This window comes from Falco biarmicus, chromosome 11 (assembly GCF_023638135.1).
Source record: "Falco biarmicus isolate bFalBia1 chromosome 11, bFalBia1.pri, whole genome shotgun sequence".
NCBI lineage: Eukaryota > Metazoa > Chordata > Aves > Falconiformes > Falconidae > Falco > Falco biarmicus.
In genome coordinates, this window is record NC_079298.1 from 2,189,382 (window position 1) to 2,213,231 (window position 23,850).

The 23,850-nt window shown below is 47.0% G+C and overlaps 1 pseudogene; it reads left to right on the plus strand.

Annotated features, from left to right (window-relative positions):
* Positions 1-23,850, plus strand: part of LOC130157035 (hydrocephalus-inducing protein homolog) — a 67,239-nt pseudogene that overhangs the window by 34,293 nt on the left and 9,096 nt on the right.

Genomic DNA, 23,850 nt, shown 5'->3' on the forward strand with positions numbered 1-23,850 from the left:
CTTTTCAAATGCTCTGGGATCCTCTGCTGGATGGCAGTGTAGGCAGTGGAGCAGATCTAGTTTGCTTATCCCTGCCAGTCCAAAAGGGAAGGTAAAAAAGAGTGAGGCTGGTAACCTGCAGCTGAATCCCAGCTGCTCTCCCCTTGCCAGCGAAGCACTGCAGTGTGTGCTCCTTCATCTTCATCCATCTCCCCCAGCACCTCTACGGGAGGAAAAGCCATCTGAGGGTGTTGGTGGGTTGTCCATTAGTCGTGGCAGTAGCTTTGAGCCAGGAGGCTCTCCTGAGGGCTGCTAGCTTTCAAAAACCTCCTCTTAGCTCGTGAGTGTGGCGTAAAACTACCTGCCGTGCCAGCGAACAAGTGATAACCTGATCTGCTTGGGACCCCGTGGCTTGGGGTCAGCCCCTTGCTGAGCTGCTCCTGCTGTTCCTCCCCCAGTGCGTGGCTGCTCCTGCGCTTACGCGACAGTCTCTGCAAATATGTTGTTTATTAAATGATCTGCTTGGTTTGTGTCTCCCCATGGCTGCAGGGGCTGTCTCAGGCTGCAGAAGCAGGAGGAGAATGAGAGGGATTCTTTTCTCAAGCAGCGTGCAATGGACCCCACGCTCCAAGAACGCCTTTCCCTTCTCTCCCGTGCCTTCCAGAACCAGAGGGCAAAGGTGCGAGAAGACTCTATGCTTTTCTCCAGTGATATTTTTGCCATTGAGCCGGTGGTAAGCGATAGCTGAGAACCTCTCTTCCTCCTCCTCCTCCTCCCTGAATGAGGTCACTTGGCAGATACCCGCGTCAGCGTCTTGATGTGCCGAGAGGGAAGACATGAGGTTTCTAGTGAGGCTGGGAGAGGTTGTTGCAAAAAGCGTTTCTAAACAGTGAGCTCCTGGCAGGCGGCGAGAGCCTGCCTAAAGCTGAGCTCTGCTGCAAGGGCTGTAAATTAAGGGCACTTCATAAGTGTCCTTACAGTGTTCAGGGGTACTGATTATTATATATAAGGGCAGGCCTTACACGTAGCGTATGGGGATTAACCATGGGCATTAGTTCACCTATTGAAGAATGAAAAGGTCCTCTATGGAAAGGAGGCCAAGTTCAGCCCGTTTAATCACGGAAAGACCAATCCCTTCATATAATCTGGATTTATACCATGTGTGACTCTCCCTCCCAGCATCGTCTGTGAGCCTGCACGCAAGGCTGGCAGCTTTAAACGAACTTTTTGAGTTTCACTGCAGACTTGGAGAAAACTTTTTGCTTTTGTGTTTGCGCAATCAAAACCTCATGTCCTTCAACGAAACAGAGCCCTGACTGAGTATTTGCATGGTCTGAGATGAAGAATGCCTGCTGCCTGAGCAATGCAAAATCCCTTCTCATCCTGTTGCAAACGCTAGAATAATCCGAGCCTCTTCTTTCTTTTATAGTAGGTGAAACTATTATTTTTTTTTTTTAAGGAAGGGGATCTTGTTCTCTTCTTGGTTACTCCTATAGCCCGAATGAGGCTGAGAGCCCCCCATGTGAGCACAGCTGCAGTTTCACACCACTGCAGCTGAGAGCAGCATGATGGGACCAAGAGCCTGTGTCAGAGCAGCAGGGGTATTGCAGAGAGCGGGAGCCGATCGCCTGAGCTGTGCCAGCTGGTTTTGGAGCATGTCGCAGGGCTCCTGCTTCATTACAACTGGGCTAGGTCTCCATAACGAGCTTAACCTGCTCTTGGGCTCCTGAAGTGCATTAGGGTGAGGTCCAGCAGCCTGGCTGCCCGCTGAGTCCTGGTGCTCCGTGTAGCGCTGTACGGACCCAGAGTGTAGCCTGGCCTCAAGTCTTGAGTGGAAACCTTTCCTGAATGGCTGTGTTGATGTTACAGTTTGCTTAGGACTGGGTGTAAGTGGGATACTACAGGAGTCGTTCCCCTCCTGTCCTGTACAGCGTTATCAATCTTTAGATTTCCATTAATTCCATGATTTATGGACCAATGGGTTTCACATTCATAGTTTTGCTGATGTCTGTCTTCCCCCCTGGCGTACGGGTGTCTTCACATCAAATGTTAGTCTTTTTTCCTATCAAATGTAAAATCTAAAAATCCACTGCTGCTGACTTCCACAACCTTCTCCCCGGTGAGAGTCCCGTAACTTGTAGCGTGGACAGAGACCCTTCTTGCAGCGCCGTGTAAATCTGCTGGAAGGGCCCCACCAGAGCTGGGACCTTGCTGCCTCGGACCTTCTGGCCAAAAGCGGCGGCTGCTCTTCTCACCTATCACCTGTGGTGCCTGGGAGCACCCTATAGAAAGAATCAAACCCTTGGAACAAGTGGCTGGAGGTTTCCAGAGGTTAGGAGGCCGCTGGAGGGACGATAGCCTTGGAAAGGCTCTCTGGGCAGGGTGGCTTTGCAGGGTTTGTGCAGCAGCTTTGCTGTGTAAGCAGGCCGTTAGCTGCCAGGGGTTGCTCTCAGTGGAAGCTGCAGCAGGCTGTTTCAGCCTGTATAAGGTTGACTTGCTGATGAAAATAATAAGAGAAAAGAGGAGGAGCGGTTTTGCAGTCAGCCTGTGACCATGAACGTTTTGAGCAGCCGTCCAAGCCTGTGGGAAACAAGCTGTTCTGTAACTCTGACTTCCTGAGTGCATCTCGAAGTTGATTTATTTTTGCAAAGACGCATGGTATGTCAGCAGAAGCATCTGTGGTAGAAGCCCAGGTGGCTCTCAAAGGACAAAGTCCTTGCTTTTTGCTGCACCTTCCCCACCACAGCTTAGCTGTAAGTCACAGTACAGACACGTGGGAGCTGACTCCTTGGAAATGGAAACCAGAGGAAAGGGAGGAAAAGGATTTGTAATCATTGCTCTTACCTTGACAAGTCATCACTGTCTTGTCATTGCCTGGTAGCGACTCCTCAGTGCCACGTGTCAGCTCTGAGCCGATGGAGGTGGTCTTCAAGATGTGCAGGTTACGCAAGTGCTACTGCTGTTGGTGCAGAGGTTGGGCCAGGAGATAACAGCGATATTTGTTCCTGCAAACGTCCACCTCAGCTGAGGTGCCCAGCTGGTCCCCATCCAAATGAGAGGGGACTGCAGAGCACTTTGGTTTTTGGCAGAAGGCGCCATCTCCAGTGGGAGCTATGGTCCATCCCTCCGCTCGCTGTGGGTTCGGTTATTGATGGGAAGGGGCAGATACTGGCTTTGGCGCTGCCTTTTCCCTGAGTGCCCTGAACTAACAGGATGCACTTTGGGGAGTCACTTCAGTACTTGTGTTGCCAGCTCTGCCTTTGGGGGTTTTGGTGTGCTTTGAGCAGTGATTTCCTTTCCATGGATCACCTTCTCCCTCCACCAAACAAAGCAGGCCGACAGTTGGTGGTGCCCCACTTTCCAAGACCAGCTTTTTCCTTTTCAGGCTGGTGGAGGTTGAGGAGATTCGCATTATTTAGGGGCTGAGGGAGGGGAAATAGGATCTGCATCTATTTATGGTTGGTCTCCTTATTGAGGTCACTTCTGTAGCGGTGAGTCATGGTGTGCCGTCCCCTCGGGTATCACGTTGGCATATGCTGTAGCAAAGCCAGGGCACAACAGCAGGAGTTTTTGTGCTGGATCATCATACATCCACCGTCTGTATTTTATGCCACCTGCCAGCTGCAGCCTGCCTGAGGCTGACATTAAGCCAGAAGTGTTGCAATATCGTGTTCACAGCACTGCATAGTTGCATTTCTGTCCTGGCAAGCATCCACGGTAGTTTTCCATGATCTGACTCAACTGCCATCTTACGGAGAATATGCTAGCCGCGGCAGACCGCTGGCTCCTGCCGTGTCCTAGGGCTGGTACGCCTATGTAGCAGTAGCCCGCAAGGGTGAGTAGTGAAGTGTATCCTTTTAACCAGCAATTCTTTCTTCCCCGTGGGGTAGCAGGAATGTGAGGAACCTTTCCAACAGCCTATTTTCATTTCCCAGGAGAAATAGGTCACAATATTTTCCAGTTTTATGGTCTGACATACAGCAGTAATGAAGGGAGAAATGACAAAGGTTTCCCAAAACAGTCATGTCCTTCACAATTTTTTTTTTAGCCACAGAATAGTAGAATAATGTGTAACTGATGATTTCTTCTTGCCCTCTCCCTTTGAGTCAAACAGTCTGGCGTGCAGCTTCACTGACAATACAGGGAAGCTGATTGTGGCCGTACTGCCTGAAGTTTCTGTCCAAATACGTTGAATCCTGGAGAATGGTGATTTCATGTCAGAAGCTCAAGAGGTTTGAGTCTGTTAACTGCTGGTGCAGGTTTTCTTGGGAGTGAGGATATGAGTGCAAGGCTCCATCAATAATGCTGCGTTAGGATTGTTGCAGAGAGCTGTGCGGGTGCATATGAATGGATGGGTTGTGTTGCTCGTCCGTAGGCTTGTCTCCTCTGATGCCTTAGAGCAGTCTCATCTGACTGTGCCTTGGGATCCAGCAGCACCCTGGATGTAGGGAGATATGTCCCTTACCAGCAGGATCTTATTGCACCACTGACTGGCTTCCTGGAGCATGGCAGGACATCTGGTGAGTTATACAGCGTACAGAGAGATGCCAGCAACACTGCAGCGATCACCGTGGTCTCGGTGGTGTTGGGCAAATCATCCCGCTGGGGCCTCAGCCGCTGGGAATAACACCTGCAGGGACCCATCGCCACTCCCTCGCTGTTTGAAGATTTACGCTTGCAGGCTTCTCCCAGGTTCTTGCTGAAGCTGGATTTTTTTTGTGCAGCGGAAGTTCACCATTTTGGTGTTCGGTTTGGGTTATTTTGAGCCAGGATCACATTCTAGTGTCAGAGAAATGCCACGTGGGCACTGACCCAGCTCCGGTTCCGCTTCCGACAGCAGCGGTGATGCAGGAGCGGGAGGAGGCCAGGACAACTAGGGCTTTGTGTCATGGGCAATGTCTCATACCCCCTGTGGAGACCTGCAGGCAGCTGGAGCAGATTGCAAAGCCCTGATATTCCTCTTCTGCCAGTTGTTGCCTGCAAGCAGAGGGAGGCTTGGACAGTGAGCCCTGGCCGGGGTAGCCAGCCCTGACGGGACCTTGCCTTTGTTTGTGAGCTGGTTTACAGATCTCTTCTGCAATGATGAAGGCAGGCATGGTTTTCTTTCTTTCTGTCTTTGTAACTAAGAATGGAAAAATCCATTTGACTTGCTAAATCTCTTCTGATCCGAGAAGACGTGTTCACATGGCTGTAGTGACACAGGGATATAAGGGAAGGTTTGGAGGGAAACCGTATCTTTTCTTTAGGTCAGCTGGCACTTCTGAAGAGATCCTTGATATGCCGAAGCCAGCCAGTTTAGTTCCTTTATTATAGCCCTAATTAAAAAAAAAAAAAAAAAAAAGGCAAGCCTTTACCGGGTGCTAGTTAAGGTAAGGGACTTAATTTTTTTCACAGCTGCTTCCAAAGTCTTACACATTTTGTAAGTGTTGTTTGCTCCTTGCTCGTCATTGATGCTCTAAATAAAGGCTTACAGGGCTGTGGTTGAAAACAAGAAATGTAACGTTTGAAGGTAAATGGTTTGTTGTCTCCTGTCTTAGGAGGGAGATGTCTGGCCAAATTCTTCAGTTGAAATTTACGTGATCTTCAGACCCCGAGAAGCCAGAGTGTATCAACAGTCTGCTGCGACATCTCAGGTACAGCTCCTTTCTCCTCCTCCTGCTACCCACAGCAAAGGCGAGGCACAAATACTCTTCCAGCCCAGTTGGTTCCCACGGAATTCCTAGGAAGAGCCGGTGGTCAGCAGGGCAGTGCCAGCACCTTCCTGCTGTCCCCGTGGCTCCCAGCTGGTCTGTGCAGAGCCAGGGCTTAGCGCGCCTGGCTCCGACCGCTGATCCCAGAGCAGCCAAAGCAGCGAGCTTTCATACCATGCATTCGTTGTGCTGCAAGGTGTTTGTAAAGGCAGAGAGGTACACAGCAGAAGAGCTTTGGTGGACGAGCACTAAGCCCCTGTAGACCTCCAGGATGAGCCTTTATTACGTGGATGCACCATCGGGCTCCTGAGGCGGTAGGAGCTGAGTGAAACGTGCTCCCTGCCCCTGGGTCACCTCCCGCTCTCCAGGCGCTGCCAGACCGTAGTGGCTGAGCCCTGCTGAGCGCAGGGTGTCTGTGAACGTACCACACGTGTGCTGCTGTCCCTGCGTGGGAATCGTCACCTCGTGGCTCAAGTCTATGCTTCATCTGGGTCGCGTGTTACAGGGCTCGCTGTCCTCAGCAGGGTGAGCACCCTCCCCAGAAGTCAGAGTGCGAGCAGCCTGCTAGACAAGCTTTATGCTCCTCCCGGCTGACAGAAGTGCTGTCAGGTCTTTTTCTGGGAGCGGTTATCACTGACCCACCGAGTTACGCCGCCTTTGCCCTTACAGAGGTGATGGCCTTGCTGTGCTGGCACGGGGCAGGGAATGCTTGCAGCAAGCTCCGTGGTTCAGGTTACCTTGTCCTTCCTCTCCGTCCGTGTGGTGCTGCTTGAGGTGTTTTTCAGGAGTGGGAGGTCCCTGTCAGATTTCCATCCAGGGAACGCTCTGGTTTTCCCCATCTAAGAGGAAGGAGGTGCGAGGCCCGTGGTCCCCAGCAGCCAGGCTCCCGTTCTGGAGGGTGCTGAGATCACTAACCCAGCTGCTTCGAGCCATTCCTTACTGCTCCAAGCTGACAGATACAAAGGCCATGAAACAGCTTTTTATTGATACGGTAATTGCGCAGGGTTTACTTGGCAAATGCCACCTACAGTAATTAACCAGGGCTCGTGTTAACAAACCGCCTTCCTGGCCGCCAGCTGCAGTTGTTAGAGCTGTGGAAGGAAAGGGTTGATTTAAAAAGTTGCTCCCAAGGGAATCCTGGCTCAGCGCTGTGCTCCTGGCCCTGGGATTTTTGCTGTGGTGGTGGGGCTGTCCATCACTTTGCTGCAGGGATCTCCAGGGGTTGTGCCTGGAGAGCTTTTGTTGTTGTTGTGGCAGAGAAATAGGAAAATTACTTACATGCAACCTGGGAGTTACAGGAAACAGAGCTGGGCAAGCGATCGGTGTTTAGAAAGAGGAGCCTGCTCTGGAAAAACCCTCGTGGTCCCTCAGGAGATCTGAACTCTTCCATGGGCCCCTTGGGAGAGGACCTCAAGGAGGTCACCTACCCCCCATCCCTCACAAAACAGAGCTGAGCTGCTGTATCGTCAGGGTGGAGACTGTCCCAGGGTGCAAAAAGAGTTTAAAGAAGAAACCCGTGATCTTTAACTAGGGAGTCATTAATTTTGCTTCTTGACGACTCTGAGCAGTGTGACAGCCTTCCTCGTGCATTTGCATGCCAGTCACAGATCCCTTTGGAGGACGATTTGCAGACAGCGTGTGCCCCTTGCAGGGAATATTTAGTAGCTTTGCCCTAGTGCAGCACTGTGAAATTGCAGTTGGATCTCGAGCCCCACGGGGAAGTGGCTGGCCTCCATGTGTGTTTTTGCAGTTGCCTCCATAAATTGCTTAGCCGAACGCTTCTGGATCAGGTGATTTACAGAACTCATCAGCACTGTGCAACTTGCAAAGCCAGCGGTTAAGAAGTGGTTTGAAATTTGTTTTGTTTAAGCTCAAAATGAACTTTCTTAGTTATTCATGCAAATAAAGCCATGGCTCTTGAGTGCTGGAAGGAAGCACGTGGTGGGGGGGCTCAATCACCTAAAATTCTTTTTTTGTTGTTTTTTTCTGGATGTGGAAATGTACTGGGTTACATCTGATTTCTTCCAAAACCCATTTCTAAGCCGCTTTTGCAGGGAGAAGCAAAATCCTAAGTGCTGATCCCTCCTTCACTTGCCGTGTCCTACATCGTGTAAAGCTGGATCTCTGTGTTGATGTGGTTGGTTGAGAATCACGTTCAAAACCAACCTCAAAACCTGGGGACGTTCCGTGGGCAAAAAAATGAGTGCCAGAAAGCAGCAGAAGTTAGGGACTTGGGAAACAGTTCTGTGCTGTTGGGCCACCCACACCCCTGTTTCTTTGAATGCCGAGTTGTAATCCCTCCATGATGTGCCAAGGTGTTAACCCGACTGAGATCCGAATTCTCACTCCACAGAACCAGGTGTGGCTTTGGGACTGAGGACAAGGAGGCTGCGGCCCCTCCATGCCCTGGTCCATGTGCTCTGGGACATGCTGTGGTGGGGGCATCACACGGTCCCAGCCCGGGGTACCCAGGCCTTGGCCAGCGGCTGGGTGCTCCTGGAAGCCCCAGCTGCTAGCGAGGAGCGGGACATACTCTCTTTTTTCTTTCTTTTTCTCTCGGCTGTCCTGAATGGTCTGTATTTTAGTCTGCTCCTCCTCCTTTCAGGAGAGCACTCTCTGAGGTTCACCTGGAAGGAGAGAGCGTAAAACTCCCAGGGTTTCCTAAAGTTCCAGCATCAATGGTGGGGCAGAAGAAAGGATAGCTTCCGCAGACCTTCCAGGAGAGGCTGAGGGCCTGCTGCAGAAGGGAAAGAATGGCCACTGATTTTTTTTGATGATAGTGGCCGTGGGGCATGCCTCACCCATGATTATGGGCAAAACTTGTCCCTTGGAAGTCTTTGTCATTTCCTAAGAGCTTTGATGGTTTAGAACATCAAGTTTTTAATGAAAATTAGGCCACATGTGATGCAAGATGGAAAAATCTTCTGAACAGCGAGCACCCAGTACTGCCTCTTTTCGGGTGTCTGTGCAATAGAAGTACACAGCCCTCTGATGCGTGCCTGAGCTGTGAAGTGTAACTCATCTCTGCTGTCAGCTGGGCTGCGGCTGGATCCACTGAAAAACCACTGAATTCAGCAAAAGCTCCCTAGCTCTTCCTTTCTGGCTTTGGATGTGATCAAACATCCCCGTGCCACGGTTGCAAGCCCAAAGTCAGGGATCACTGAAAAGGCTGTTCCAGGAGGGTTTTTTCCGAGTTGTGATCTAGTCACACGTGGGCTGCTCTTTGCAGTAAGAAGTTGGTTTGGACATTCTGGAATGGCTAAGCAGCAGACTTTTATAAAAAAAGAAATCAACTTTCAGTCCCTAAGCTTTAGTTAATGGTGGGTGTCACACAAAAGGAGCTCAAAGGATAGAGGAATAGTTTTGCACAAAAGCCACAGTGACGGTTGTGTACAACTTCTGGGGCTATCTTCTGCTCCTTGTGCTACTCGCTTTCCGTACAAGAGTAGAATGGGATGGCAGTGTTACCGAAATCTCGGAATGAAGAACTTACCGACACCAATGTGATGTAGATAAGCAGACATTTCTTTATGGACGGCCGGGTGCGTGAGTGAGTCCCCTCACGATCGACGCACACCATGGTTCAAAATCATACACCTTGTATAGAACTCATTCATACATATTCATTAAATATCCATGCATAATCGTAAGATTTCCCATAAATCATTAACATACTCTCCTCTCGTACCCGATTCTGCGCAGTAAAGGTTAGAAAGGTCCGGAAATGGGTCTGGGGTACGATTTGGGTAGGTGGTATGTGAGTCGGTGGTCTCGATCTCCCCCTGCCGGAATTACCTGCCACTTGAGGTAACTGTTTCTTGGCCGGCAGCTATGGGTTGCTTCACTCGACTCTCCCCAGTTCACATAAATTCTCATTTTGACATTTTAGTACATCCTCCTAGGTTACATATAAACAATCATCTCAAATCTTAAGTCTGTTATCTAAGTTCTAAACATTCCTACTAGGTGATTCTGACCAATTCCTCCGGCCTTGGTACGGGGCTGTACAGAGGGTTTTCTATAGCCGCTTTTTACTATAACTATAAGTTTCATTAAAATATATTTTCTTATCCTCTTATATTTCTATTACATGATTGATTTTATAAAATCAAATAATCAATCAAAAAAAGTCAATCTTAACTTATTAGCAAATCTAGAACATTTCCCCATCCTCTTATATTTCTATTACATGATTGATTTTATAAAATCAAATAATCAATCAAATAAAGTCAATCAATCTTAACTTATTAGCAAATCTATAACATTTCCCCCCTTTGAAAGTGTTGAAAATCATTATTTCAATACTTTCACATTATTTACATATCATTTGTTTCAACATATTTTGGTGGTGGCTATACCTTGGTGGACTGGTTGATACTTCTCTCATGATCATACGATTGATTGCAATTCTATTGGTAAACTGCTTCTTCAAACATGCATATACCAACATGATCATCAAAAAGACAATCAGTAACAGAAACAAAGTTTTGATTAGGGATTGTATCCAAGAGCTCAAGTTCCTTCCTAATTTGTTAAAAATTTTCCCTAACCAGTCTTCTGACATATCTTCTTGAATTGATTCTGTTTCTTTTTCAATTTTATCTAATAAATCCAAATCATGTTCCACATCTTGTGTGACATTTGAAATGGGGATGCAACAGTGGTCCAGTTTATCGTTGAGATATCCACATACTCCATGTTCTTTAAGTAGGAGCATATCTAGTGCCATTCTATTTTGTAAAGTCATTCTAGAGGTCGCCTGTAATTGTATATTCAATTCCTTAAACCCCTTTTTGGTAACGTTTGCTAATTTTTCCACTTGACCAGTTAACTTATAAAGCCATGCTCTGTTTCTATATGATGCTATAGGATTTAAAAGTGATTCAATTGCCCAGCCAGTTTTCACTCCTATAGATGGTTCATTCCAAGTATCATCATTTGTCTCAGATCTCTTTGTTCGTTTCAGTTCTAAATTTTCTAGAGATCCTCTAAACGGTGATTTCTTCCAAATCGGACACAATGTTGGCACGCCTAAAGTTATTTGTTTCACTTTACCATCTAATGGTAGATGAGTTGTCCAGGTTCCATCACTCAATGCCCAAATTAAATGTCCTGGACTTTGAATAGTAGATTTTCTACAACTAAACATAATTCCTCTTCTGGGTATATAGGCGCTAGATAGATTGAGAGTATTCTTAAGACCTCGACAAAAACAACCATATTTTAAAGCGGCAGCCAAAGGAGGGATTCTTTGAATTATTAAGTCTGCATTGCTGCAATCATACACTTTTTCACATTTCCACCATGGCACTATTTTATTCTCCTTTTCTCCCAATGAAGTTGATCTATCATTGACCCAGGGTAATACTGAAAACACTTTTCCATCCCAGGTAAAACACCAAGGAGTTTTTGCCATATACTGAAAATGGGAATATAAGGTCATAGACCAAACCGAATCCCAAACTATTTCCTTTTCCTGTAGGGTTCGATTCTTTTTCTCACATTTTGTCTCGGTTATCCATACACTGGTGTTTGTTGTAGCCATTTTAGGCTAGTAACACCATCCCTTGTTCCCTAAATCTCCATATAATCCCGGTTTAGCTACAAATCATCCTTTACATTCCTAAATGGTTGAATATACTGGTGATTCTTCCCCAACTTTAACCTTTTGCAATTCCCAAGTTTCCCTAGGTTCTTGTTTACAATCCATTGTCTCATTTTCATATTCTAATTTGGTCAGATTCATGGTTAAGATTCCCCATGGAATAGATTCACCTACTGCCCTCGGTATTGGTAAACAAGCAGTGACCTGCATAACATTTTGTAAATTGGCAAATCCTTTAATCAATCCTACCATCAAATTTTCCTCAGCCGTTTGTTTGGGAATTTCAATCACTTGTTCTGTCTCTATTTGTCTTCCATTCCTGTCCACCAAGTCAGCCCATGATCCTGCCAACACTACCAACCCAAATGGAATCCAAAGAACGATCATAACCTGATATGAAAAATTAGACATTTTTCAAAGTCAAATTTAAAGTCTTTGGGTCACGGTTGATAATCTTCCATGGAATAGGTGCTTTCTTCACTCGAGTATAATGGATCCAAGCATCCGATTCTGCTATCTTGATAGCCGTAAAAGTGGTTAACAGTACTTGGAAAGGTGCTTTCCAACGTTCCTGTAAAGGTTCAGAGGTCCAGGTCTTCACATAGACATAATCTCCTGGTTGGAAATCATGCACTGAATTTTCCAGGGATAAAGGTCTATTCCAAATTACTGCACTCCGAATTGCAGCCGGAGTTTTTCCTAGAGAAAGCAAATAGTTATATACATCCTGCTTTCCTTTTACATGTACGTTTGGATTTGGTTCTGGAGACTCATATGGTTTTCCATATAATAATTCATAAGGACTGAGTGAGGTTCCACTCTTTGGCTGTACCCTGATACGTAATAATGCCAGTGGAAGCGCCTGAGGCCACTTTAGACTGGTTTCTTGACAAATTTTACTTATTTGTCGTTTCAAAGTTTGATTCATCCTTTCCACTTTCCCACTAGATTGGGGTCTCCAAGATAAATGTAGGTCACAATTAATACCCAATACTTTGCTAACGCTTTGGACTACTTCAGCAACAAAGTGTGGACCTCTGTCAGAAGAAATTCCAATAGGAACTCCAAATCTCAGAATTATTTCTTGTAATAACCACTTCACCACTTCTTTTGCTTGTGTAGTGCGACAGGGAAGGGCTTCTGGCCATCCTGTAAAAGTATCAACCCTTACCAGGATGTACTGGTACCCATTCTGTCTATAGGTAACTCTGAAAATTCTACTTGCCAATAATCTCCAGGTTCTACACCAGATTTCAGTCTACCCATTTGAACCTTTTTCTTAATCACTGGATTATTTTTCAAACATACTTCACACTTTGCAGTTACCATTTTAGCTATTCCCAACATCTTAACTGATATTACTTGTTTTCGTAAAGATGTTACTAAGGCTTCTGCTCCCCAGTGACATTCCTGATGTCTCGTTTGAATTCTCTCTCTCATCACAAGAGGTGGAATTACTGCCTGTCCATTAGGGGTTACCCACCATCCCGCTAAGTTTTTCTTAGCATTTAATAACGGACTCAATTTGTCATCTTCCTCTGAATATCTCGGGTTTTCCCTAGGAAGGGTTACTGTTTTAGAAGGAATTATTGCCATTTGCAATGCTTGTTTCTTTGCTACCTTTTTTGCTGTTCTATCAGCTAAATTATTCCCAGCTATTATTTTTGTATTCCCAATCTGGTGTGCCTTACAGTGCATGATTGCTACTTGATCTGGCCTTTGAACTGCTTGCAATAATCATAAAATTTCTGTTTGATGCTTAATGTTTGATCCTTGAGAGGACAATAACCCCCTCTCTTTCCACAAAGCTCCATGGACATGCGCTACCCCAAAGGCATATTTTGAATCAGTCCAGATATTTACTTTCTTGTCTTTGCTTATCTCTAAGGCTCGAATTAAAGCGATGAGTTCCGCCTTTTGGGCTGATATGGTACTCGCCAATGCTCCTGCTTCTGTAACTGTAGTCTCTGTTGTTACCGCATATCCGGCGTATCGGACTCCTTGTTCCATGAAGCTGCTTCCATCACTATACAGTTCCCAGTCTGGTCGCTCCAGTGGTACATCCTTCAGATCTTCATGACTGGAATAAACATACTCGATGGCAGCCAAGCAATCATGTTCCAGTCGTCCTTCTTCCTGTATGGAACTTAAAAATACTGCAGGATTTACCAGGTTAGTTGTCTTTAGAATCACATCATCTTGTTCAGTCAATACCACCTGGTACTTCATCATTTGGCTGGGAGACAGCCAGTGTCCCCCCTTCTGTTCTAGGACAGTTATCACCATGTGTGGGGCATAGACTGTTATTGTTCTTCCCAAAGTCAATTTCCGAGCTTCTTGTATGAGCATCACTGTTGCTGCCACTGCTCAAAGGCAGTTTGGCCACCCTCTACTCACTGTGTCCAGTTGTTTAGAGAAATATCCGACTGGTCGTTTCCAGCTTCCTATCCTCGGGGTTAACACGCCCGGTGCAAGGTGTTGCCTTTCATGAACAAACAACTGGAAATCTTTGGTTGGATCCGGCAGTCCCAAGGCAGGTGCAGACATTGAGCCACGTTTCAACTCTACAAAAGCCTTTTGTTGTTGTGGGCCCCATGCAAAGGGAGAGTTCTTTTGGGCCTCGTACAGCGGTTTAGCTATTAGCCCATAGTTCATGATCCAAAGGCGACACCACCCAGTCATTCCCAAAAATGCTCTGAGTTCATGAATATTTCTCGGCTCAGGTATACCACAAATAGCTTCTTTGCGATCTTTTCCTAATTGTCGTTGTCCTTCTGAAATCTCAAAGCCCAGATATATCACAGTCTGGCAGGCTGTCTGGGCTTTCTTCCTGGACACTTTGTATCCATTTAGTCCCAGGAAATTCAAGAGGTCGATAGTCACCTGTATACAGGTAAGTCTTTCTTCTGTAGCAATCAATATGTCATCCACATATTGTAAAAGTAAATGCCCAGCTCTTGATTTATCCTGTTTCCACATTTCAAGTTCCTTTGCTAATTGATTTCCAAAGATAGTTGGACTGTTTTTAAATCCTTGGGGTAATCTAGTCCATGTCAACTGCATCTTTCGCCCGGTTTGAGGATTTTCCCATTCAAAAGCAAACAGTTTTCTGCTTTCTTTTTCCAAAGGTATACAAAAGAAAGCATCTTTTAAATCAAGCACTGTAAACCGTTGATAAGTGTCCCTTAATGCTGTTAACAGTGTATAAGGGTTTGCTACTACAGGATAAATGTCCTTAACTAGTTGATTTACTGCTCTCAAATCTTGTACCAGCCTATATTCACCCGAGGGTTTTCTGACTGGTAAAATAGGAGTCTTATACTCAGATTCACATTCTTCCAAAATGTTATACTCCAAAAATTTATCACTCAATTTCTTCAATTCCTGTCTCACTTCTGATTTGATTGGATATTGTTTAATTCTCACTGTTCCTGCGCCTTCCTTCAAATCTATTTTAACAGGCTCTGCTAGTTTCGATTTACCAGGAATATCTGTTTCCCATACAGTAGGGATCACTGCCAAATCCACCTCCGGTGGAATTTCTTGTTCCTTTACTCTTTCGTGTATCATCAAGATTTCTCCCGTTTTTGACTCGGGTATTTTCAAGAAAAGTTCTCCTTCATCAAAAACAATTTGTGCATTTAATTTAGACAACAAATCTCTTCCTAACAAGGGTATCGGACATTCTGGTACATAGAAAAATTCATGTGTAATTATCTTATTTCCAAATTTCAAATCTAGGGGTTGCAGGAATGGCCTGGTTCTCTTCTTTCCCTGTTGCTCCTATTATATTGGCTGGTTTTGTTCCTATTTTTCCTTTACATGTATTTAATACCGAAAATGTCGCTCCTGTATCTACTAAAAATTTAACTTCTTTATCTCCCAGCTAAATTTTAACCAGAGGTTCAGCTGGGTTCCCTCCGGTCCCCTTCAGTCGTCTAAAATCATTATCTTGGCAAGGTCGTGAGAAACACTCTTGTTTCTAGGGCAATCCTTTTTCCAATGTCCTTCCTCTCTACACAAAGCACACTGATTTACTCCTAAGGGGGTATTAAATTTCCGATGGCCACAGTGCATACAACCTCCCCTCCCATTAAATCCTCATCCTCTTCCTCTGCCCCTTCCTCTGTCTACCGTTCCTGTCATTACTGCCAATAAATCTGTTCTCCTTGATTTTCTTTCTTCTCTTTCTCTGTTGTTATATACCCTCCATGCGACTTCCAGCATTGTATTCAAACTCCTTGAATTCTCTCCCTCCAGTTTCTGGAGTTTTTTCCTTATATCTGGTGCCGATTGCCCCATAAAAATCAAAGCCAGTTGCATTTGTGCTGCCTCTGTTTCCACTCTCAAATCAGTATGTTTTCTGGCAGCTTCCTTTAATCGTTCCCAAAATGCTGAGGGAGATTCATTTTTATCTTGTCTTACTTCATATAATTTAGACCAATTCAGAGATTTAGGCATGGCATGTCTAATCCCATATAAAACCCATTTCTGATACCGTCTCAGTCTTTCTCTATGTGTTACATTATTTGGATCCCACTGCGGATCCCCAGATGGAAAATTCTGTTCTATTGTTCCACCTGTAATTCCACTCATCACATCCAACTCTGCCTGAGCTTTACCAGCTTTTGATACCGTTTGCTTCTCTGTATCATCTAACACATTATCCAGGATCACCTGTAAATCATTCCAGTCTGGATTCTGTGTTCTAGTTATAGTATCTGCCACCTTGCCCACTTTTTCAGGATCTTCTCTATAATTTCCTGCTGCCTGCTTCCAAGTCATCAAATCCATAGCTGTAAAAGGTACTTTCACATAGACCGGTCCATCACTACCAACTCCCTGTCGCAGGGGAGCTATAGTCTGTGTCTGTTGCCGAGTTCTCCGTGAAACAGGAGTATGAATTACAATCTCCGATAATCTCTCTTCCACATCTCCTGTTCCACTGCTATCCGGTTCAATCGCCTGTTCTCGTGCCCTAGATTCTCGACCCTGATTCCTTTCTCTCCTAAGAGGGGATATATCTAATTCTGGTCCATCATCACTCTCAGTGACAATCTTTTTCTTTAAACAACCTTTCCCGATCTCACAAGTTGAGCAACACCTTTTTACTTTCTTGTTATCAGCAGTTACAGCCATCACAAAATTATCTCCATCAGTTAACTTGCATTCATCCTGCCAGTCTTTTCTCTGTCTCAGGTAAAAGAACAAATCCACATATGGCATTTCACTCCATTTCCCTTCCCTTTTACAGTATAACATTAACTGCAGAATAGTATTATAATTCAGTGTTCCATTTATGGGCCACTTTTCCTGATTTTCCAATGTATACAGAGGCCACCAATTATTACAATACTCAATCATCTGGCTTTTTGGCAAATCCTCATATAAATCTCCCCAATGTGCCAATAAACATCCCAATGGAGAGTTTTTCGGGATTTTATCATTTACAGCAAGATTACGCATGCTTTTACTTTTAAACAACCGAGTTAACTTAGATGCCATGGTATAATCACTCACAGTACAATACACAATTATTCAACTCTGTCTCCCCGATCCGCGGATCCACGCTCCACACTCGCTTTCGTGCTTAATTGCACGTCTCACCCTTACAGCCACACTCACACTTTTCCACAATTGTTACTTTAAACAAAGACATAAAACACAATATTATACACTTCTTAATTTTCTTCTCGATACACAGACACAATAAACAATTCTGTATCAGAAGAAAAACCCCTCCTAACTTCTTGTTAGAGGCACTACCTTAGAGAACACTAGAGCATGTAGGTTCTCGTTTCCACTTTTGTCCAACCCTGCAATAGCTTTCGCTTATGTCTTACGGGCAGGCGCCTAGGCTTCCTCTTCCACAAGGATCCTTATAGTCCAACCCTGCGCAGCTCTCACCGCGTCTGACAGGCAGACTTACTCAGTGAGACTCAAACCCACTGGTGGGTCTCCAACCCACTCCTTACCATACACTTATTATAGTGGGACTCCTACCCACTTACTACAATTACAAGAAGAAGTGTCTTACCAAAATCCAGGGAACGTCGCGAAGAGCCTTACGGATCGGGGATCGATGGGTATCCCCGAGAAATCCTCGGTGCCGGCTGGAACCGATCAGGTCCCCGACTCCTCCGGTCTCCTTCAGCGAGGTCCCATCTGGGTCGCCAAAACTGTTACCGAAATCTCGGAATGAAGAACTTATCAACACCAATGTGATGTAGATAAGCAGACATTTCTTTATGGACGGCCGGGTGCGTGAGTGAGTCCCCTCACGATCGACGCACACCATGGTTCAAAATCATACACCTTGTATAGAACTCATTCATACATATTCATTAAATATCCATGCATAATCGTAAGATTTCCCATAAATCATTAACATACTCTCCTCTCGTACCCGATTCTGCGCAGTAAAGGTTAGAAAGGTCCGGAAATGGGTCTGGGGTACGATTTGGGTAGGTGGTATGTGAGTCGGTGGTCTCGATCTCCCCCTGCCGGAATTACCTGCCACTTGAGGTAACTGTTTCTTGGCCGGCAACTATGGGTTGCTTCACTCGACTCTCCCCAGTTCACATAAATTCTCATTTTGACATTTTAGTACATCCTCCTAGGTTACATATAAACAATCATCTCAAATCTTAAGTCTGTTATCTAAGTTCTAAACATTCCTACTAGGTGATTCTGACCAATTCCTCCGGCCTTGGTACGGGGCTGTACAGAGGGTTTTCTATAGCCGCTTTTTACTATAACTATAAGTTTCATTAAAATATATTTTCTTATCCTCTTATATTTCTATTACATGATTGATTTTATAAAATCAAATAATCAATCAAATAAAGTCAATCAATCTTAACTTATTAGCAAATCTATAACAGCAGGGGGACCTAAGCCAAAACCTGAGCTAGAATTCAGGCACTTTAGGCTGCTCCAGTGGTTCAAGAAAGGCTTCAGACTGAAAGATCCTGCACTATGCCATCTTAGCAGACTTAAGGAAGAAACTCAGCATCCTGGAGTTCAGCTGTAAGCCTTGTGGTCTCAGTTGCCTTTGCAGCAAGGGATATGTGTGTTAGCAGTACACTTAGAGCTTATCTGGTTTCAGTAGCGAGGAGGCTGGTTTTCCGTAACTGCTCAGTATGCTTCAGGTGGGGCGTCTTTACAAAGCTGAGCTCTTGGTTTGATGGTGGGAACAGGTGAGTGCTGCTCTCTGGAGACCGTAAAGCCCCGTCTTAACAAGGCGCTGCTGCAGGCGGTGAGCCCTGGAGCACCCCGGTACGGAGCCCTACGTTAGGCGCAGGTGGTGGCTGAGATGCTCTGCCTGCTTGAGGCAGCGCTCGGGTGCGCGTGTCGCTGTCAGCAGGCTGCTGGGGTATCGCTGTCAGCAGGCTGCTCTGCCTTGCTTGGGCTCATACTTCTCAGCTCCCGTGCGGTCGTCTCCGATTGCAGCGATACAGACAGCAGATTTTTCTCTCCGGCTCTGTTTTGTGAGCTTTGTGCCTTCTCTGAATGGATTTCAAAGCTCGTTTAAGTGCATGGGAAGGAATTCAGAAATCATGTTTTATACGCAGCATCACTTTCTGAGGGTGCAAACTGATCGCTAAGTTACAAACCAGCCCAAGGGCTCCGTCAGAAGTTAGAAACCAGCCGCAAAGTTGATGTGCTGAGGGAAGAGAAGGGTCCCGTATCTTCTCGCGGAGCATCTAGTGCTGGTGCCACCCAGCCCGGAGTCGGGGACTGGCTCTGAGGCTGCCTGGAAAATCCAGGCGAACCGAAGGAATTCTGTACTGACATGGCAACCTCTCCCCAGGCCGTGAGACCAGGCTGCCCCTGCGCATCAAAGGGAGCGGCATAGGGCCCCAGCTGCGCTTCAGCTTTGACCAGCTGGACATCGGGAAGGTTTTTGTTGCATCAGCCCCCAGCTACGAGGTGAGCAGTGGGGCTTGCTGGGGTTGGGGTGGATCCTGATGGCCCCTGGGGCAGCAGTGAGCTTTGTGCACCTGCTGGATTTCTGGCAACACAGGCAGTTATGTGCACGCATTATTTGATGTAAGTTAAATGTGGGAGTTTTTGCAGAATCTGGATAGTTTTGATGGGGTCTGAAAGGTGTGTATGTTGTCCACAAAGCCCCGATCCCTGCGTTTTGGCAACCTCCCTTTGAGACCAGCTGGGAGGCTTCATGCAGAAAATCCAGCCCTTGACACATGAAAGCAACACCGGGTCAAAAAGGTCAGGATCCAGAGGCTTTTGTTTCAGCCCTAGATGCACTGCGCCCTGGTACCCTGGCGGTTAAAAAGCAGCTGGAACAAAGGTGTTGTGTTCCGACTCGAGTCCGTTGCAAACACCTTTCAGTGAAGCGCAACTTGCTGGATCCTGGCGCCGGAGGGAAGCCGGGCAGCCTCCCCGCGCAGAGCTGCCCGCGCAGGCACCGGGAGCGCTGTCCCTGCTGAGCAGCCTCCTGCCACCCTTCAGACCTGGTGCCCCTCTGGCTCTATGAACAGAGCAGGGCAGTTCTGGAAATGAAGCAAAGGAGCTTTCTGGGTATTTGCCTCCCCCCGCCGATGGTGGCAAGTTTTCTCAAAAAAAAACCAACCAAAAAAACCCCCAAGATACAGCAACTGGAGGCGGTAGAAAATGAGGCAGTACATGGTGCCAGACACTTTCAAAAGCTTGACTATTGCAGGGAAGGACACGTTAAGGTGTTTTCTTGCCAAAATATTGTGCACTGTATGTATGCATTTTTTAATGCTGATTCTTTATTGATTCTATATATATCAATGTGTTGGTTTCATTACTGGAGAAAATGTGAATAAGTAGATGATACTCCAAGTGCTGTATTAAGTAGCCAGACTGGAGGTAAACTTCAGTGTAGGATCCCTAAGTGCAATTTGTAATTAAGGTGTAAAACATATGAGTAGTTTCCAAGTTACCAGTGCAGAATTTGAATACAGGAATGTTTTCAACAGCAGCTGCAAAATTAAAAAAATAAGGGCTGTACCTCTGCTTCTGTCTCAGTTTTTCTGACAGGTTTTGCGAGGACAAAACTTAGGGAAAATAACTGCCAAGCAGGTAGATAAGTCCACAGAAATGGCCGGATTTCACCTGCAGCCTTCGGAAACTGTAGAGCTTTGCTTTGGGTAGGTTTGGTGACCACCAGTGTGCTGATACTCACAGGCAGGTGTGGGCATTTCTTGCTGAATCTCAGCAAATGCTGCAGGATTGTGTAGCTTGTTGGAACAGTAAATAATGGTAAATTAGTAGATGATGGCTGTGAATATTTATGAAAGAGATTCTTTAGAGCAGGTGGAGCTGCTATGCCCCTCACTCTCATCCTTTCTTGACATGTCTGGTTGAGCAAAGACAAAGAGACTCTCAGATCAAAGAAAAGAACAAAATGCGCCTCACTGACGTACCCTAGCAGAGTCGGGGAGTGCTGCTGAAGCTGGTTATGGGGCTGTCCCAAGGTATTTTCTACATCCAGTAAACTTGCTGGCTGTAACGGGAGCTGAATGTGTTTTGCCCTTGGCAGGACTGGGCTCATCTGGAGCGGGAGCAGTTAGGTGACGATTCGCTGTAATGCTGCGACCGCCCTTTGCTGCTCTTTGGGGCAGGTCTGCATCGCCTTGGTGATGCTGAGCACATCCTCAGCCCTGCAAGTCCAAGCGGACTGCTCTGTGTCAGTGGAATAAACCCAGAGTGACTCTGTTTATGTGAAGTTATCACTGGGGTTTTTTGCATGCAAAAACCCAAAGGCAGAAACTGTCCTGTTGTGTTTTCTTTGGCTTCAGCCAAGCAGCAGCACACAGCATCTTCTGCCTTTTGTAGAAGTTTAATTAGAAAACAAGTCAGCCTTCTGTAAGGAAAGAAGATTCCTCATGTATTTCCATTTTGCTTTCTTGCTGCTGCAGGTGATCCTGTTTAACAAAGGAGTCATTGATGCCCCCTCCAAGTTGGTCCTTCCGGCGACCGCTCTGGGCTCCTGCTTCTCCTTTCTCCCCCAGGAGGGCATCGTTTTACCAGATGTCCTCCAAGTCATCCAGATCTCCTTCAGTTCCACCGCCCTGGGGCAGTTCACAGAAGGATTCCGGTTCAGTGTGGATGGGTCCCCTGAGCCCGTGACCTTGACCGTCAGGTGAGGAGGGTTACAGGAGCCTGGGGGGTGCCTCCACAGTAATTCCCACTGCAGACTCCTCTCCTCGAGATGGCATCTGCCTCCTTGCTTTCTGTCTTGCCTTTGTTCCAAGGACCCCTGTCCAGCCCTTATCTCTCATTCTCCAGCCCCACAACTCAAGCTGTTTGTTTCAAATGCTTTTGAGATGCCCACCCACCGGGGCAAGCCGAGCCTCCCTCTTCAGGGGGGGTTGTGCACTGGATTTAGTTCTCCAGGGAGGGAAAAACTCCCAGTTCTTTTGAGTGGAGATGAGCTGGCTGGTGGGACATGGGGCTGCAGAGGAAGGAACAGCGGTGGGAGTGCAGGTGGTTCCTCTCCTACCTTGTGCTCCTTCCTGCTCTGCGAGGACCCCGATCTCCCTTCAGAAGCACTATTGGAAGATGTGGCTGTTGCCATAAAGACTGCCCTCTTCCCCCGTTCTCTTGCAAGCTGCGCTGTTACCGGCTGTAGCGCACAGGGCTCTGGGCTGGCTGCTTGGCCGAGCCCTCTGGGCAGTCCTTCAGGTCTGACTTCCTTGAGCACAGCTCCTGTGTGCTCAGCAGAAACGGCAGTTATTTCCCCCCTCGCTGCAAGGCTCACCCTTGGCAGTTTCCCAGTGTGAGACCCAGTTGTGGCTGGTTTGGAGGCAGTTTTCTGTTGTCTTTTGGCAAGTGCTATTACGGAAAGCATGTCTGCTCCCTTTGCTCCATCCAGAGTAGGATGCTGGGGCTTGGCAGGTTAAGTCTGATTATGTGAGGTCCTTGGAGAGGGAACCTCATTGCCAGAAGGGATTTGCTACCTAACTTGTTCTCAGGAACGGATTCAGCTCCAGGAATCGAGAATTAGCATGGGATTGAAACTCCTGAAAGTCAGATTTTGAGTGCTTTTTGATTGTGCAGTCAGAAGATGCCCAAACCATAGGTGATCACTCTTTGCTTGGAAACAGACCTGACGAGGTCCTGAACGCTTGTTCTTTTGCTCTTTAGAAAGGGATGCTGGAACTGGGACACCACGGGTGAGTGCAGGTCCCTCCTGCGGGAGGCTGGGGTCTGTTCATGTGTACGAGAGACCCGGTGGCAGTCCTGTGAATAAAACTAGGAGGCACGGGTCACTGTGCTCCTTGATCTGTATTTGTTTTTTTCACCAAGAGGCAGAGCTGGCATTGATTGGCATCAACCATGAAATTAATGAATGTTGTGCAGCTTCAAGTGCTGATTTCAGTGGATGTTGGTGAGTTTGGGAGTTTGGAACCTCTCTGAATTTAGGGATGGGCGGGCTGGTGTGGTGGCTTCAGGACACTCATGTTTGGTGGTGCAAATAGTCTTGCTCTTGGATGTGTCAGCCGGTGCACTGGTGACAAGCTGATACTTTCCTCCAAGATTCCGCCATCCACTGTGTAGAACTTGTGCTGCGTTTCTCAGTAGATGTCTGGGGCTCCTGTGGATTCGTGCCTCAAAATCCTGCACGCATAATGGTAGTGTGGAATAAGGTCTGAGGAAGATGTCCATCTAGCCCGTGGAAAGGCCAGTTCCAGCAAAGAGATACCAAAGCAGGGAACCTGTGGCTGAGAGGGCTAGTTACAATGAACCTGCTTCTGCATGGACAGCTCTGCCCGTCACATGACAGATGGGGAAACTGAGGCACAGAGCCATCACTTGTTCAGGGTCCTTCACTGGGCCAGCAGCAACCTGGGGGTGTACCCTGCCTGCCCTGGTGCCCTGAGCCACCTCAGCAGCTGCCACCTGCTGACCACGTTGCTTTGGCTGCCCCTGTGCACAGGGATGCTGTGCCGAGCGCAGGGGTGACGGGTTGATTTGAAACCCACCGTGCTGCTGAGACCAGCTTCTATCCGTCCCGGTGGTAACGAAAGCCGAACACTTTGCAGTTCTTTTTAACCAAGCCAGTTCCTCCTCTGCCTTTGTCCTTACAGGGGCTGTGTCATCGGACCGACTTTCCCTTTCCATGTACCTTCCCTCCATTCGGCGACGTCTCCTTTGGTGAGTGTGCCCTGGGCTTGGACCGCTGGTGGGGAGGTCTGTGCCTTACTGAAATGAAGCGCTTTGGGAGCGTCTGTCACTTGTGTTCCTCCACAGCAGCCTTCAGGGTGTTAGAACCAGGGCTGCCGCTTGCTCAGGTGGTATTTTGCTGCCGTGAGATCAAACAGGACCAAAGGAATAGAAAGTCAGGATTTTCCTGGTGCCCTCAGAGCCTGCTCAGCCCCAACCTCCCAATCCTTGGCGGCAGAATGATGGTGAAAGCCCTTGTCCCAGAAGGGCCCAGGGGATGGGGCTGCAGGAGAAGGGAGTTGGAGCCACACGCTAGCCTGTGGCTGCTCAGGGTGAACGTTCCTGTTGCAAGGCGAGGACACCACTTACCCACTTGACCTTTAGTGTGAGCTGTTAATTTGTGCTGTGAGGGCTCCT